We start from the raw sequence: 15,644 nt of genomic DNA on the forward strand, positions 1-15,644 counted from the left end.
TGTACAGCTGGACAAAGCGTTGTGGTTGTCCTTGAAGGTTGAAAATATGTATTGATTGCCCATCCCCCCTGAGGCAAAGGTTTAGGGGGAGAAAATATATGTAGCTAGGTGTGATGGTTACAGTGTAGATAACATACATGTAATTCAAGCATTCATGTGTGCCAAACTACAATGCCCCCCTATGATTACAAACTGCATACCATATATAAATCAGAGGTCTTGTGTGCCTTGAATTTGATCCAGAAGATAGGGATTTGTTGGCCTGGCAAATGTTGAGTACTTGCAGCATTTTTTATGTGACCAATAGCACTACATACATGCACAGATCAGTTAATTAAGTACACACCTTGTTGTGCATTGCTGTGCTGTTAGATAGTTGTTGGGTAGGCTGCGCTGGCATGTCATTCCTCAGGGACATTCTATCATCTGTACTGTGATTTGGACTGCATGTGCTATTTGTGAGGGAGTGTTAGATTATCATCTGTACATGTATCACACAATTATGTCACTAATGTTTGCCTGTCTCTATTTTTACAGCTGCCCACATGAATGCACAGGAAATCTGTGAATTTCAGAGGCGGGCAATGCAGTACAGACACATCCTCGATGTGGATGCTGGGTACCGCTTGATGGCTAGGCGGTATCGTCACGAGAGAGCCACAGGTGCATGGAGGGCTTTTAGCTGAGGGGGGCCAGCATTGGCCACAACAGCAGCTACCACACCAACTGCGAGCAAAGTAGGCACCGGGATGACTGCCACTACAGCTGGACCCTCAACCTCATCTGCAGAAGGCCCAACAGCAGCACCATCTGCACCACCACCTCCAACCACGGCACAAGCACCTGCAACATCAATTGTTACTCAGACTACCACAGCTGGAGTAATGGACATGGCAGCATTGCGCCACCTCCAACGTGACATGCAACGTATGATGAGGCGCAAGGACAGTCTACAGCAGGAGGTGGCCTGCAACAGCAGGAGACTGCAATCGATAAAAAAAATACTGAGGAGGGCAAATCTTTGAGTTTATTGTTCCTCACCCCTAATTCCGTCCCCTCCCTCCTCTTTCCTCATACTGTTTTTTAGTGGGTTTATGGGGCTTAGTGCTAGGTTAAAGTAGGCTGTTAGTTTAGTTAGGATAAATGGGTTGGGGTAAGGGGAGTTATATTATTACATGTTGGTTTGTGGGTGGGTGGGCGGTGGTTGATGTTGAGGTTTATGTGTATAAAAAAAAAAAATATATATATATATATATATATATATATATATATATATATATATATATATATATATATATTTGTTTAGGATTAGTTAGTATGTGTTTAGGTTAGTATATGTTGTCCTACATGTGTCCCGTCATATAAGGGGGGTGGAGGGTTGATGTTTAGAGTGTTTAGTTACATGTGGTAAGTAAGTTTAGCTTAGGGTAGTTAGGACCAGTTGTGGGTAATGTATAGTTAGGATAGGTTAGGTTAGTTTAGGTGTTTGACATAGTTTAAATTTCCTTTCATACATATATAACAATGTTTTATGCACTCCTTTACAGTATGTGTCATATGCTTGGGGATAAGAGCCTTTGCATGAGTGTACAGTGTCAAATTTGTGTTTGCCTGTGTGTTCCATCTTGCATCCACATCCCATTCTTGACATGGTTATTCTCACTTCCAAATGATCTGTCACGTTGGCAGCTACAACAAAGCTACTTCTCTATGCATCTGCCATCCATTGACCCCACCACTCAAGGTAACTATGGTTCCCAATGTATTGTAAATGTTGTTGTGATTTTAAAGCTGTCATCGTTTGAGTTCTGTGTTGGAATCTTGGGTACTGTGAGACGTCTGCCTGCAGCCTGATGTTCATGTGAATTCTGATAAACTGAGTGATGTCATAATCTTATGAAGTTCAGTATACATAAATCACACCTATGTTGTATTACATTGTACTCCCAGGTGACGTTATTGCCCAAACACTTGTACACATCCATTTCTGCTGTATGGTGTGGGATTAAAGTTCAGAGTCAAATGTCACATACACAATGATTGTCTTGTAAAGGATGTGGGCAACATTGAGTTTCATCTTGTAGATACTTTGGGCCTGACGTATACATTTCTACACAGCATTATATTGTTTGTGATGCTTTAACTTCAGAAATAAGCCAAAGGCAGCACAGATGATAATAAAAACCAGACCCTTGTGCATAGATATCAGCCCACATTCTTTCTACACTATTAGATTGACATTCTGTGGCCATTGACATGTTACTTGCATCACAAATCTCCTGCACAGTTGATGTGTCACATTACACACAGACAAAGTGTATGTGTAGGTGTTGTTGATTTTAAAGTGCTGTAGTGCAATATTTACATAGTCCAGTCCATTAGTGTGACGCATTCTATTGTGACGCAACACAAGTGCAATGGTGAAGGACATGTCATTGGACATGCTGTGATGGAGTGTCAGTCAGTGCAGAGGAACATGAATAGCCAATTAGGTAGTGAGATACAATTGCAGTCCATAGTGGTAAGGTAAACAGTGTGTTGGAGAACAGTGCATGGTACCAACTGTAGCAAGAAAGGCATGTTATCAAGCACAGGACATAGGAAAATCACTGCCCAAGTGGCATGGACTGGCGCTACCGGGCACTCCTACGGGTGAAGGTGATCTGTTCCACGTCTTCATCTTCTAATGTGTGTGTAGTCTCCTCTGTGCTTGGTGGTGGTGGGTTTGAGGGGGCAACACACACTTCAATGTTTGAAGAAGTGGACTCTGAATTCCTGGTTGCTGCCAACTGTGGGGCTAGTAAGGGCATGACTGCAGCAAGGAGGAGCTGCTGGTTATTGAGTATAGCAGCTACATTGCTGCGGTAGGCAGCCAGGTCAGCCCTGAAGGGATCACGATTGTAGTCATGCATGCAGTGAAATGCTTGGGATGCCAGGTGTTGTGGCAACTCCCTAACTGCTGTGGTGAAGTCCCACACACACTATAGTAGTCTTTGCAGTAGGGATTGTTGGACTTGCATGGCTGCTGACTGTTCTGCGGATGTCATCATGCACATGGGCATCCCCTCAAGGCTGGCTGCCATATTTTGCATCCCCACCGGCACCTCCTTCGCCAGCTCTCGCTGTACTCCCACTACTATCCTCTCAAAGGTGGTCCCAGTGTCATCAGAGTCCTCAGCTGTGTTTGAGCGGCAGGTCATACTATTGGGGGTGGTGGGTGGGTCCTCTGTGATGGCTGCTACATCTGTGCTCCTCCTTGCAACTGCAGGTGGGGTCTGGAGTGTTCCCAGGACATCTTGGAGGGTTTCCTGGCTAATGGTTATCAGCTCGTCATCCATGTCATCAGGGTAGTCCAGGACAGGCATATCCACAGGAGAGCCATCGTCCTCTGCAATGAGATATTGTATAATTAGTGTGTCTGTGTTGTGGCAGTTGTAGTGTGATGTCACTGACTTCCTTTTAGTGGAACATTGTAATCTTGGTTCCTGTTCATTGTGTCTTTCATTAATATTAGCATTCTTTAAGGCCTATGCCCCACCTGCATGCCACATGTAGTATGGGTAGTTTGGGGAATTGTGTGAGTCACATCATCCAGGTGTAGGTTCTGTCCAAATTGTGTCTTGCCACCTTCTTGTCCTATTCCCCCCTCCCTATACTCCCATTAGCATGGTGAGGCCTTCCAATGCCTGTGGGTGTTCTGATGCCACTTGCACCACACATAACAATATGGGACTGACCCAGTCTGTGATATTTTACATACACCTATACGTTGCTGAGACCTAGCACATACCATGTATTACATTTGCATGACACGATACAGGTGTCAGCATTGGTAGTGTGTCATGTTGATGTTTGCCAATGTGTGCTACATTGGATTGCACTGATGGGCCTGGAAGTGTTCCATTTCCTCTTATGACTGTGCGGGTGTGTTTCACTAGCTAGACACATATGTCCTCCCCCTCAATGCTGTTGTCTTAGCAGTATGACAGTTGAGATGTTGCAAGGTGGGTATGACATTACTGCTGTGTACTTCGTAAAGTAAGTAACAATACATGATGTTTATTGTGCCTGTAAACATGAGCATTTGACAGGATTTACACTTTGTTAGGAATTGAAGGGGATTGGTCACGTCATCACCTTGAACCCTCTATTTTAGGTGTGTTTGTTCCATGGGAACGTAACTGCCATTTCCTAATTGACCAGCACACACAGCACAGGTGGTAGTGGCAACTGTTGTCAGTGGTAAATACCGCTTGAGGAAATGGCCTGAGACTGGGCATTGTCCCCTAGTTCACATTCTGACAGTACCAGCTGTGGCTTTGACAGCAGCCCAGGTTTACGTTCTACCCTACCCTCCTGGACTGGCTTTGCCTTTCCAACAGCCTTGGCATGGCGGCGTACCCCCATGCCAAGGTTGTTGGTGTTGTGTTGTGCTGTGCCAATGGATTACCCTGCACAGTCCATGCACCCGTGCCGTACCCCTTTGCCCTTTCCACTGCCTGATTTCCATGGCTGACATGCATTGTGTAGTAGGTATGTACCTCTCCCTGCTTGCAGTTAACATTTAGGCATTTTTGTCGCCATGCAACTTACCCTGCATATGTGTTGTATACTGGTAGTCTGCGCTGTCCTGCAATTCCTGTGATGATCTCCTCTGGGATTACGGCTGCCACCATCTCCTCCATCTCGTCCGGACCTCTTGCGGTGCTGGACTCCCACCTCCAGTCTGCAGTGCTGCCTTCCTGTTCCTTGCCATTTTTTCCTTCGTCCTGCGCTTGCAGTCATGCCAGCGTTTCTTGCACTCTGTGACAGTTCTCCTGACCTCTGCCACACTGTTTATCTTGTCGAACATGTGTTGCCAAATTGCCTCTCTCCTCCCAATTGGCAATTTTGAGGTGATGAAAAGTTGATGCTGGTGCTCTCTGACCAGTATTTCATGCTCCTCTGCACTGAAACAACACTTCCTTTTCTTCTTGTCTCTCCCCTGGGTCTTGTCTGTGTCCTCCTGGCTGGTTCCTGGTAGATTGGGGGTCTCCCTGGGGTCTCTCCTGGCTTCTGGGATCCATTTTGGGGCTTCTTAGCACTGTTTGCTGCGTTTGCGCCACTTTTTGGTGCTAATGAGGTGGAAAATGGTGCATATTTGGTTTGCGACGTAACAAACCGGATTAGAATAATTTTCCCTGTGTTAAGGTCGTTTTGCTCTACAATGCGGCACAATGTTTAGAGTAAAAAAAAAAATGACTCTAACCAGTGCTTTGCACCACCATGCGTCAAAGTATAAATTTGATGCACAGGTGGCACTAAGAAATGACGTTAGCCCATGTTACATTTTTTGATGCAAAACTGCGTTCGTGCAGTTTTGTGTCAAAAAGTATAAATATGGCCCTAAATTTCTCCAACATTGTTTCCGTAGTTGGAATGCTACTTTCGATTGGTAGGTGTCCCTGGAGGCCAAAGATTGGCTGTCCCTATGTCTGTGTACGTAATAGTATTTATAGTTCACAAACCCATCTGGAAGCAACGGACACTGTCCACATCATTAGGGCAAAGTCCAAGGCAGGTGGGGGACTGCTTCAGAACGATGTACAAAAGTAGGAGGCAGGAGAGAGAGGGGTTTAATTTTGATGGTACATCGGTGTGAGAAAGTAGCTTCTTTCTAGCCTTGTTACCCCCACTTTTGGCCTGTTTGTGAGTGTATGTCAGGGTGTTTTCACTGTCTCACTGGTATCCTGCTAGCCAGGGCCCAGTGCTCATAGTGAAGACCCTATGTTTTCAGTATGTTTGTTATGTGTCACTGGGACCCTGCTAGTCAGGACCCCAGTGCTTATAAGTTTGTGACGTATAGGTATGTGTTCCCTGTGTGATGCCTAACTATCTCACTGAGGCTCTGCTAACCATAACCTCAGTGGTTATGCTCTCTCTTTACAAATTGTCACTAACAGGCTAGTGACCAATTTTACCAATTTACATTGGCTTACTGGAACACCCTTATAATTCCCTAGTATATGGTACTGAGGTACCCAGGGTATTGGGGTTCCAGGAGATCCCTATGGGCTGCAGCATTTCTTTTGCCACCCATAGGGAGCTCTGACAATTCTTACACAGGCCTGCCACTGCAGCCTGAGTGAAATAACATCCACGTTATTTCACAGCCATTTTACACTGCACTTAAGTAACTTATAAGTCACCTATATGTCTAACCTTTACCTGGTAAAGGTTGGGTGCTAAGTTACTTAGTGTGTGGGCACCCTGGCACTAGCCAAGGTGCCCCCACATTGTTCAGGGCCAATTCCCCGGACTTTGTGAGTGCGGGGACACCATTACACGCGTGCACTACATATAGGTCACTACCTATATGTAGCTTCACAATGGTAACTCCAAATATGGCCATGTAACATGTCTATGATCATGGAATTGCCCCCTCTATACCATCCTGGCATAGTTGGCACAATCCCATGATGCCAGTGGTCTGTAGCACAGACCCTGGTACTGCCAAACTGCCTTTCCCGGGGTTTCACTGCAGCTGCTGCTGCTGCCAACCCCTCAGACAGGCTTCTGCCCTCCTGGGGTCCAGCCAGGCCTGGCCCAGGATGGCAGAACAAAGGACTTCCTCTGAGAGAGGGTGTTACACCCTCTCCCTTTGGAAAATGGTGTGAAGGCAGGGGAGGAGTAGCCTCCCCCAGCCTCTGGAAATGCTTTCATGGGCACACATGGTGCCCATTTCTGCATAAGCCAGTCTACACCGGTTCAGGAACCCCTTAGCCCTGCTCTGGCGCGAAACTGGACAAAGGAAAGGGGAGTGACCACTCCCCTGACCTGTACCTCCCCTGGGAGGTGCCCAGAGCTCCTCCAGTGTGCTCCAGACCTCTGCCATCTTGGAAACAGAGGTGCTGCTGGCACACTGGACTGCTCTGAGTGGCCGGTGCCATCAGGTGACGTCAGAGACTCCTTCTGATAGGCTCCTTCAGGTGTTGCTAGCCTATCCTCTCTCCTAGGTAGCCAAACCCTCTTTTCTGGCTATTTAGGGTCTCTGTCTCTTGAGATTCCTTAGATAACGAATGCAAGAGCTCATCCGAGTTCCTCTGCATCTCTCTCTTCACCTTCTGCCAAGGAATCGACTGCTGACCGCGCTGGAAGCCTGCAAAACTGCAACATAGTAGCAAAGACGACTACTGCAACTCTGTAACGCTGATCCAGCCGCCTTCTTGACTGCTTTCCTGGTGGTGCATGCAGTGGGGGTAGTCTGCCTCCTCTCTGCACTAGAAGCTCCGAAGAAATCTCCTGTGGGTCGACGGAATCGTCCCCCTGCAACCGCAGGCACCAAAGAACTGCATCACCGGTACCTTGGGTCTCCTCTCAGCACGACGAGCGAGGTCCCTTGAATCCAGCAACTCTGTCCAAGTGACTCCCACAGTCCAGTGACTCTTCAGTCCAAGTTTGGTGGAGGTAAGTCCTTGCCTCCCCACGCCAGACTGCATTGCTGGGAACCGCGACTTTTGCAGCTACTCCGGCCTCCGTGCACTTCCGGCGGAAATCCTTTGTGCACAGTCCAGCCTGGGTCCACGGCACTCTAACCTACATTGCACGACCTCCTAAGTTGTTCTCCGGCGACGTGGGACTCCTTTGTGCGACTTCGGGTGAGCACCGTTTCATGCATTCTCGTAGTGCCTGTTTCTGGCCCTTTTGCGGGTGCTGCCTGCTGCTGAGAGGGCTTCTTGTCTTGCTCCACGCCCCCTCTGTCCCCTGACGCAATTGGCGACATCCTGGTCCCTCCTGGGCCACAGCAGCATCCAAAAACACTAACCGCACGATTTGCAGCTAGCAAGGCTTGTTGGCGTTCTTTTGGCGGGAAAACACTTCTGCACGACTCTCCGCGGCGTGAGGGATCCGTCCTCCAAAGGGGAAGTCTCTAGCCCTTGTCGTTTTTGCAGAAACCTATGCTTCTACTGTCCAGTAGCAGCATCTTTGCACCCACAGCTGGCATTTCCTGGGCATCTGCCCATCTCCGACTTGCTTGTGACTTTTGGATTTGGTCCCCTTGTTCCACAGGTACCCTCGACTGGAAATCCATCGTTGTTGCATTGCTGGTTTGTGTCTTTCCTGCAGAATTCCCCTATCACGACTTCTATGTCCTTTGGGGAACTTTAGTGCACTTTGCACTCACTTTTCAGGGTCTTGGGGTGGGCTATTTTTCTAACCCTTACTATTTTCTAATAGTCCCAGCGACCCTCTACAAGGTCACATAGGTTTGGGTCCATTCGTGGTTCGCATTCCACTTTTGGAGTATATGGTTTGTGTTGCCCCTATCCCTATGTGCCCCCATTGCATCCTATTGTAACTATACATTGTTTGCACTGTTTTCTAATACTATTACTGCATATTTTGGTATTGTGTACATATATCTTGTGTATATTTGCTATCCTCATACTGAGGGTACTCACTGAGATACTTTTGGCATATTGTCATAAAAATAAAGTACCTTTATTTTTAGTATATCTGTGTATTGTGTTTTCTTATGATATTGTGCATATGACACTAGTGGTACTGTAGGAGCTTCACTCGTCTCCTAGTTCAGCCTAAGCTGCTCTGTTAAGCTATCATTATCTATCAGCCTATGCTGCTAGACACCCTATACACTAATAAGGGATAACTGGGCCTGGTGCAAGGTGCAAGTACCCCTTGGTACTCACTACAAGCCAGTCCAGCCTCCTACAATCGGCCAGTAAAGATACATCTCCTTACCAGGTATCGATGGGGTGACCCTACATAAGATAGCTTTTAACTTTATTTCCAGTGGTGCTGGAACACATTTTAGAGATAGGATGTTGCCATCCTATTTACATCACCTAATTCACAGGGATTGTGAAACAATTCAGGCATCATAGAAGAAAATATGGCAAATGAGCCATGCCCATTTAGCAGGGGAGTGGTAAGGCTGCGGTACATAGCTAGTGGTGTATTTTGGAGCTGACAGTCACAAATATGCTGCTGCACTATGGTGTGGTAGTGCACCTTCATTTACAGACAGCACATTTTCCATAGAAATAGGAACAAAATTCGCACTGACGTAGTTTTACTGATAAAACTATATAGCATCATAGATGATAATATGTGCAAATTGTGCTTCAGCAAATATTTATCATCTGCACATCACCAAATACAGTGTTGTGGTTTGTATTGAACCTAATAAATTCCTTGTTTCCATCACACTTCAGAATTACAAAAAAGTACTTTGTAGGAAATTGGGTTACTGGTTGAGGGGGGTGAAACCCTTCTCAAGCAACACCCACCATTCTTCTCAAGGTGAATCGCAATCAAACCCCAAATTCACTTATACTCAGCCCTCGGTTAGGCAACGTGCAAAGTATTTGTGCAGCACTTCAAACAGTTAAACAGTTAAAACACATCACAAAAGGTTCCCACAACAAATTTAGAAAAATAGTAATTTTTGCTAAATAAAACAAGACCAAAATGACAAACATTCAATTAGTAAAACCTCAGATGTGCAGGTTTTAAGATTACAGTGAAAACTGTTCCAGAAAGCGCAAAGCGTCAACTATGGATATCTGGTTAGCCTGGACTAGGACAAAGTCACAAGTTCAAGCTGACCAAGGTGGAGCACAGTCTGGCTACAGGGACTCAGTTATGCCTGATGAACACATTACCTTAGGGCCTGGTTACAGAGCATTGTGAGGTTATATACTGCCAATAAGCTGTGCAGACGACAAGATGCTTCGGTTCTGAGTAAATGCAGATCTGTGATGCAAGGTTCTGTGTTGTCATTCAGGATTCCAACAACGAAGACTTCCAATGTGAAGTACTGTGTTAGGGGTACGTCATGCTGTCAGGGGTGATGTGTCTGTTCCGAGGAGCTGTGAAGCTGCAATGCGAGAACCTGTGTCATTGACGAGGCTGCTGTTGACAAGAGATGGAGGGTTTGCGTTCGGAAAGGTTTGCTCAGGTGCCACTTCTGGTACAGCTATAGGGTTGATACAGAGTCCTTTATGTCACGAGAACCCTTGAAACAGAGGCGAAGCATTGGTTCTACTCCGATTTGCTTCACAAAGCAGAGGAGAAGCATTGGTTCTGATGGATCCACATATGGGCTTACTAGGACTCATAGAGTCCAGGTGCTCGGTTCAAGGTTGATGGAGCCTTCTGTACTTGAGGCTTAGTCAGGAGGGCAGCCAACTAGCCCTTGGTGTCAAGAGAGCAGCAGGCCAGCACAGCATGGCAGCATTCCTTTGGAGCAGGAGTCCAGGAAAGTGGCAGTCCTTTCAGCAGCACAGCAGCCCTTTGTCCGGACAGAGTATCCATAGGTCCAGAAGTGTAATGAAGAAGTGGTCTCTGAGGTCCAATGTTTAGACCTAGTGCCCTTTCTCTGGAAGGTATGAGAAGCTTCTAGAGTTCTCTCTTTGAAGGCCCCAGGCATCCTGCCTTCCCTGCCCTGGTTCCTGACTAATTATAGGGGTATGCAGTCCTTTGTGTGGAGGATGACACTGCCTACTCAAGTGTAAGTAGGGTTGAATCCACCTCCACCCTCCCATCCTCACAGTGATGGCCCATCCAGGCACACCTAAGCTCTCAATTGTGTGTGGCTGCCTAGGAGGAATAGGCAAAGCCAAATTGTCAGCTGTGTCCAATGATGTGACCCAGGAAAGGATACAGGCACTAAATAAATAAAAGTAAAGTAAATACCAACTTTCTAAAAGTGGCATTTTAATAATTGCAACTTAAAATCTGGCTTTACCATAAGAGGGCATTTTTCATTACAATTCAAGAGACACCAAACTGATGACTTGCTCCCATTTGGAAGTTACAGCTTACTAAATGTAAAAAGGTAACTCCAATCTTATCCTAAGGGAGAGATAGGATTTGCAGTAGTGTAAAATGAATTTTAAAGTCTTTCTTTACCATGACTTGTAAAACTTAAAATGACATATCCTACCTTTTAAATACATTGCACCCTGACCTGTGGGCTGGTTAGGGCCTACCCTAGGGGTGATACAAAGAATATTTGGTCCTAGCAAAAGGTTTATTTTGACATGTTGTGATGGCAGTTGAAAAGTGCACACATGGGATAACTGCAGCCCTGAGATATGTTTAAAGGACTAATTAAGTGGGTGCTGCAGGCTCAATAGTAGCATTTAAATTACAGCCCTAGGTTGATCTTGTAACACTTTACAAAGGATGTATAAGTAAATTAAATATTACAATTCGGCAGAAGTCAATATTACCATGCATAAAGAACTGAGCACATGCACCTTAGTGGTGGTCATCAGTGGTAAAGGGTGCAGAGTCCTACTGTCAGCAAAAAGGAGATCAGCAAAAATGGAGAATGAAAGCAAAACATTTGGGGGAAGACCACCCTACGGCTGACAGGTCTAACATACCTCATTTGAGCATCCCTAAATGCTTATTTTGAAATATTTTTACAGATAATTTATAGGTATTTAAATGTTGTTGTGTGTTAGAAACAACTGACATGTGAAAAGAATAAGCATCAGTTCGCTAGAAGCCTTGGCATTTGAATTCAGTCTTTGAACACATAGCAAATGTGGCAAGAGAAAAATAAAACCTAAAGGCATCTTTGATGTTCGTTCACAGTCCGAACTCCTTCATTCATATTTTGGGGGTACGGAAACATCCCTGCTTCCAGCGCCTATGCTTCTTACTGAATTGCCAGAGAGATGAGACAAGGCTGAGTTTATATTCTTCTAGATCTTTGGTACATAGACGAATGTGGTTTGCTTTCCGGTTTTCTCCTTTTTTTCACTTCTTGATTTTGAATCAGACAATGTCACATTTCCTTATGTTACATAGAGAGACTGAGGTGATTCGCGTTTCAGTGAAATATGCTTGTGTGTTGGTTCTTGCTGCTTGTGATGATGATTCAGCAGTTTTTGAAGATGATGCAGATATAGAGGTTCTGGCAAAGCAAAAATGTCATTAGGGAAGTGTTAGAAATTGGGTCTCTACTTGACAGAGGTATCCACCTTTGTCCAAATAGGGTCCACAATCCTAGTCAGGGTAAGTCACACACAATCCAAATTATCCTGGGCCCACCCTATGGCAGCTTGGCACTGAGCAGTCAGGCGTAATTTAGAAGGCAATGTATAAAGTATTTGTGCAATAAGTCAAACAGTAACACAGTATAAACACCACAAAAATACACTACACAGGTTTATAAAAATATCAGATATTTATCTCGTTAAATTAAGGTCAAAACGATAAATATTCAATAAGCACAATTTGAGATACCACTTTTGCAAGATTAGAAAGAGTCTTACATCTTAGAAATCAACAGTTGTCTCTTGGTTTCACATGCATGGAGACTGCAGAGGAGGAGATGTGTGGATTTTCTGGCACAGAACAGACATTGTGTCATTTCTTTCCTCGCTGCAAGGGCTTTGTGTCGATTCCCTGGGCACAGTCTTGGTTCCTCACTGAGATGCAGAGATCTTTTTGATGCCCAGGAACGATGCGTGGAAATCCTTGGCATGCGGGATGAAGCCACAAGCCTTGCATGCGATCCGTTCGGCAATACGTCTAATTTACTGTCGCACGGAAGGCGCTGCGTCGATTCTTCACTGAGGAAGACAGGCATTCTGGTTCGACTGTGCGTCGAACCTGTAGGTTGTGCGTCGAATTTCCGGCAGGAGCCAGGTGCTCCGTCGATTCTTCAATCGGGAAGTTTGGCTGCATTGTTCCAGTTCGGCTGTGTGGCGATTTTCTTGTCACAGGGCAGGCTGTGCATCATTTTCCGGCAGGCTGCGCATCGATTTTCAGCACACAAGGAGTTCCTTGAAGAGGTGAAGTCTTTTTTGCCCCTAGACTTCAAAAAACAGGTGGCAAGCTCAATCTAAGCCCTTGGAGAGCACCTCTCAGCAAAGTCAGAGGGCAGCAGGGCAGCTGTCTTTCTCAGCACAGCAGTCTAGATGAGTCCTTTGTGCAGCCGGGCACTTGCTCTTGACAGGTTGCAGGTTCAGTTCCAGAAATGGCTGATTTGGTGGGGTCAGGGACCCGGTTTATATACCTAAAAATGCCTTTGAAGTGGGGGAGACTTCAAAGAGTGGTTTTGAAGTGGGCACACAAGTGTGTGAGTCCAGGGGTGAGGGAAAAGAGGGAGGAGTACTGCTCCTGTAACTGGCAGCAGTCCCTTCACTGGTCCAGGGTTAGGGAGTCAGAGAGATTGACACCCTCCACTGACCCATCACCTTCCTTGGCAAAGAGGAGGTCGGGGAGAGGTTACATTTCCTCCTCCACACCTTCATCTGTCACCAGAAGCACGTTGAGCACAGTCGTCTCAAAATGAGGCTTCAGGCTGTTTACATGGATCACCCTTAGGGGGATCCTAGGGGACTAGAGGTCCACAAATAAGTGGCCTCCCCATTGCACTCCTTTATCTCAAATGGGTCAGTCCAGCGGTCCTGGAGAGCCCTGGCTATACTGTCTCCGTTACCCACAATTTGTTGCCAGGCTGAAACTCCAACAGGTGGCCTTCTGGTCATACTAGCATTTCATGACCTCTTGACTGGCCTCAAGGTTGCTCTTGGCCTTCTTCCAGAAGTGTTGCATCTGATTGTGGAGGGCTAGCATGTAGCTAACCACATCCCGAGGGAATGCCTTGGGAGATTTCTCCCACCCCTGTTTTACAATGCTTAAGGGTCCCCTGACAGTGTACCCATAGAGAAGCTCAAAGGGACTGAACCCTACCCCCTTCTGGGGTGCCTTTCTGTAAGTTTAGAGAAGGCATGGCAAGAGGATGTCCCACTTATGCCTTATGGCCTCAGGGAGGTCTGTGATCATGCCTTTCAAAGTCTTGTTGAATCTCTCCACAAGACCATTGGATTGAGGATGATAGGATGTGGTGAACTCGTAGGTCACCCCCCACGCATCCCACATGGACTTCATGTATGCAGACACAATCTCCTTTGGGAATCCCACACGGGTATATATCCCCATCAGAGTTCTGCTCACCACAGGTGCAGTCACCATCCTCAGAAGAATTGCCTCTGGGTAGCGGGTGGCATGGTCCCCCAAAGCAAAGATACACATGTTGCCTAGGGCAGTTTCGGGGTCCAATGTACCAATGAGGTCGATGCCCACCCTTTCAAAGGGGGTGCCAATGACGGGGAATGGGATCAGGCAGGCCTTGAGCCTTTTCCCTGTTTTCCCACTGGCCTGGAAGGCAGGACAGGACCTAAAGAATGCATCTGAGGCTGTCCGCATTCAGGGCCAATAAAAGTGGGTGACAAGCCTGGCAAAGGTCTTGTCTTGCCCTAAATGTCCTGCCAGAGGGATGTCTTGAGCTAGGCCTAGTAGGAAGGCCCATTAACACTGGGGAGACCACCAGCACATGTGCTGTCCCAGCCTCCAGTACCTTAGGCTCACTGTAAAGGAGATCATTCTCCCAAAAAATAAGGTGATCACCAGAGGCTTCACCTGCTGCTTGAGCCGAGGCCTGTTGCCTCAAACCCCCAAGAGTTGAGCACTCCTTCTGCACTTTGCAGAATTCTTCCCTGCTGGGCCCACCCTCAAATTGCTAGCTAGCAAGCTCAGGCAGGTCACCTAGGGCAGCAATGTCCTCCCCGGTTGGCTCGGGGGCCTCCTCCTCAGGTGCTCCGTCAACCACTGCAGGAACCTCTGGGATTGGTTTCCCACACCCCTTGCCCCTCTCCTTGTCAGCTGTCTGGGCCATTTTCCCAGGCTCCAGACGCCCTAGACTTCCCTCCCGGGTAGCCATGGACTCTGTGGTCATGCAGACCCACTCAGGTAATCCCAACATTTCCAAGTGAGACCTTCCATCCAAGTAGTGCGCTCAAGGTTGTTGCCTGACAGACACTCTACATGCATGGCAGGACTTGCAGCTACTTTTGGAGTACCAGAGACCCCCCCCACTCAAAGGGAACCAGAGCTACTGGTAGGTGGCTCTCCTGGTTGTCAGATACTATGACTTGGTGGAATGTGTTCGGGAGGACCTGCTCTGCTGACACCAGCTGGCCCCAGAAAGTAGTCATGCTGGCTCCTGTGTCACGCAGAGCCTTCACCCGTTGCCCATTGATGGTGACCCACTGCCTATACTTGGAAGCATTTGCAGGCATGTGGTCTTTTGGCACCATCTCTGCATCCCCCATGACACTAGGATTACCTCTATATGTTCCCCAAAGCTGACTGGGACTACCTCCTCCTGAGCACTGTACTAGCCAACCCATGTGTCTGCCCTCCAGTGGGGGGCTGTGCCCTCTTGGGACACTTGGAGTCACACTTAGACTGACCATACTTGGAGCACTGTGCACAAAAGGGTACAAACCTCCTTGTCTTATTGTCCACAAACCCTTTGTTTTTAGAATCAGACTGGGACTTGTTACCACTATTCTCTTGGGAATTACCTTGGGGGGGCCTTTTGAGAACTCCTTATTTTTAAGATTTTCTCCCCCTCCTACTTTTGGTGAGAACCCTGACCACCTTTGTGGGTGTCCCCCCAGATACGATCTTTGGATACTCTGGTGCTAGCCCAGAGGTCCTCCTCCTCAGCAAGCTTCCTTGGATCAGTCAGCTTACTGTCAATCAGGTGCTGGAACAACTCCATAGAGCAAATACTGAGCATATGCTCACTCAGGATCAAATTATATAACCCCTTA

This window comes from Pleurodeles waltl, chromosome 2_2 (genome assembly GCF_031143425.1).
Source record: "Pleurodeles waltl isolate 20211129_DDA chromosome 2_2, aPleWal1.hap1.20221129, whole genome shotgun sequence".
Taxonomy (NCBI): domain Eukaryota; kingdom Metazoa; phylum Chordata; class Amphibia; order Caudata; family Salamandridae; genus Pleurodeles; species Pleurodeles waltl.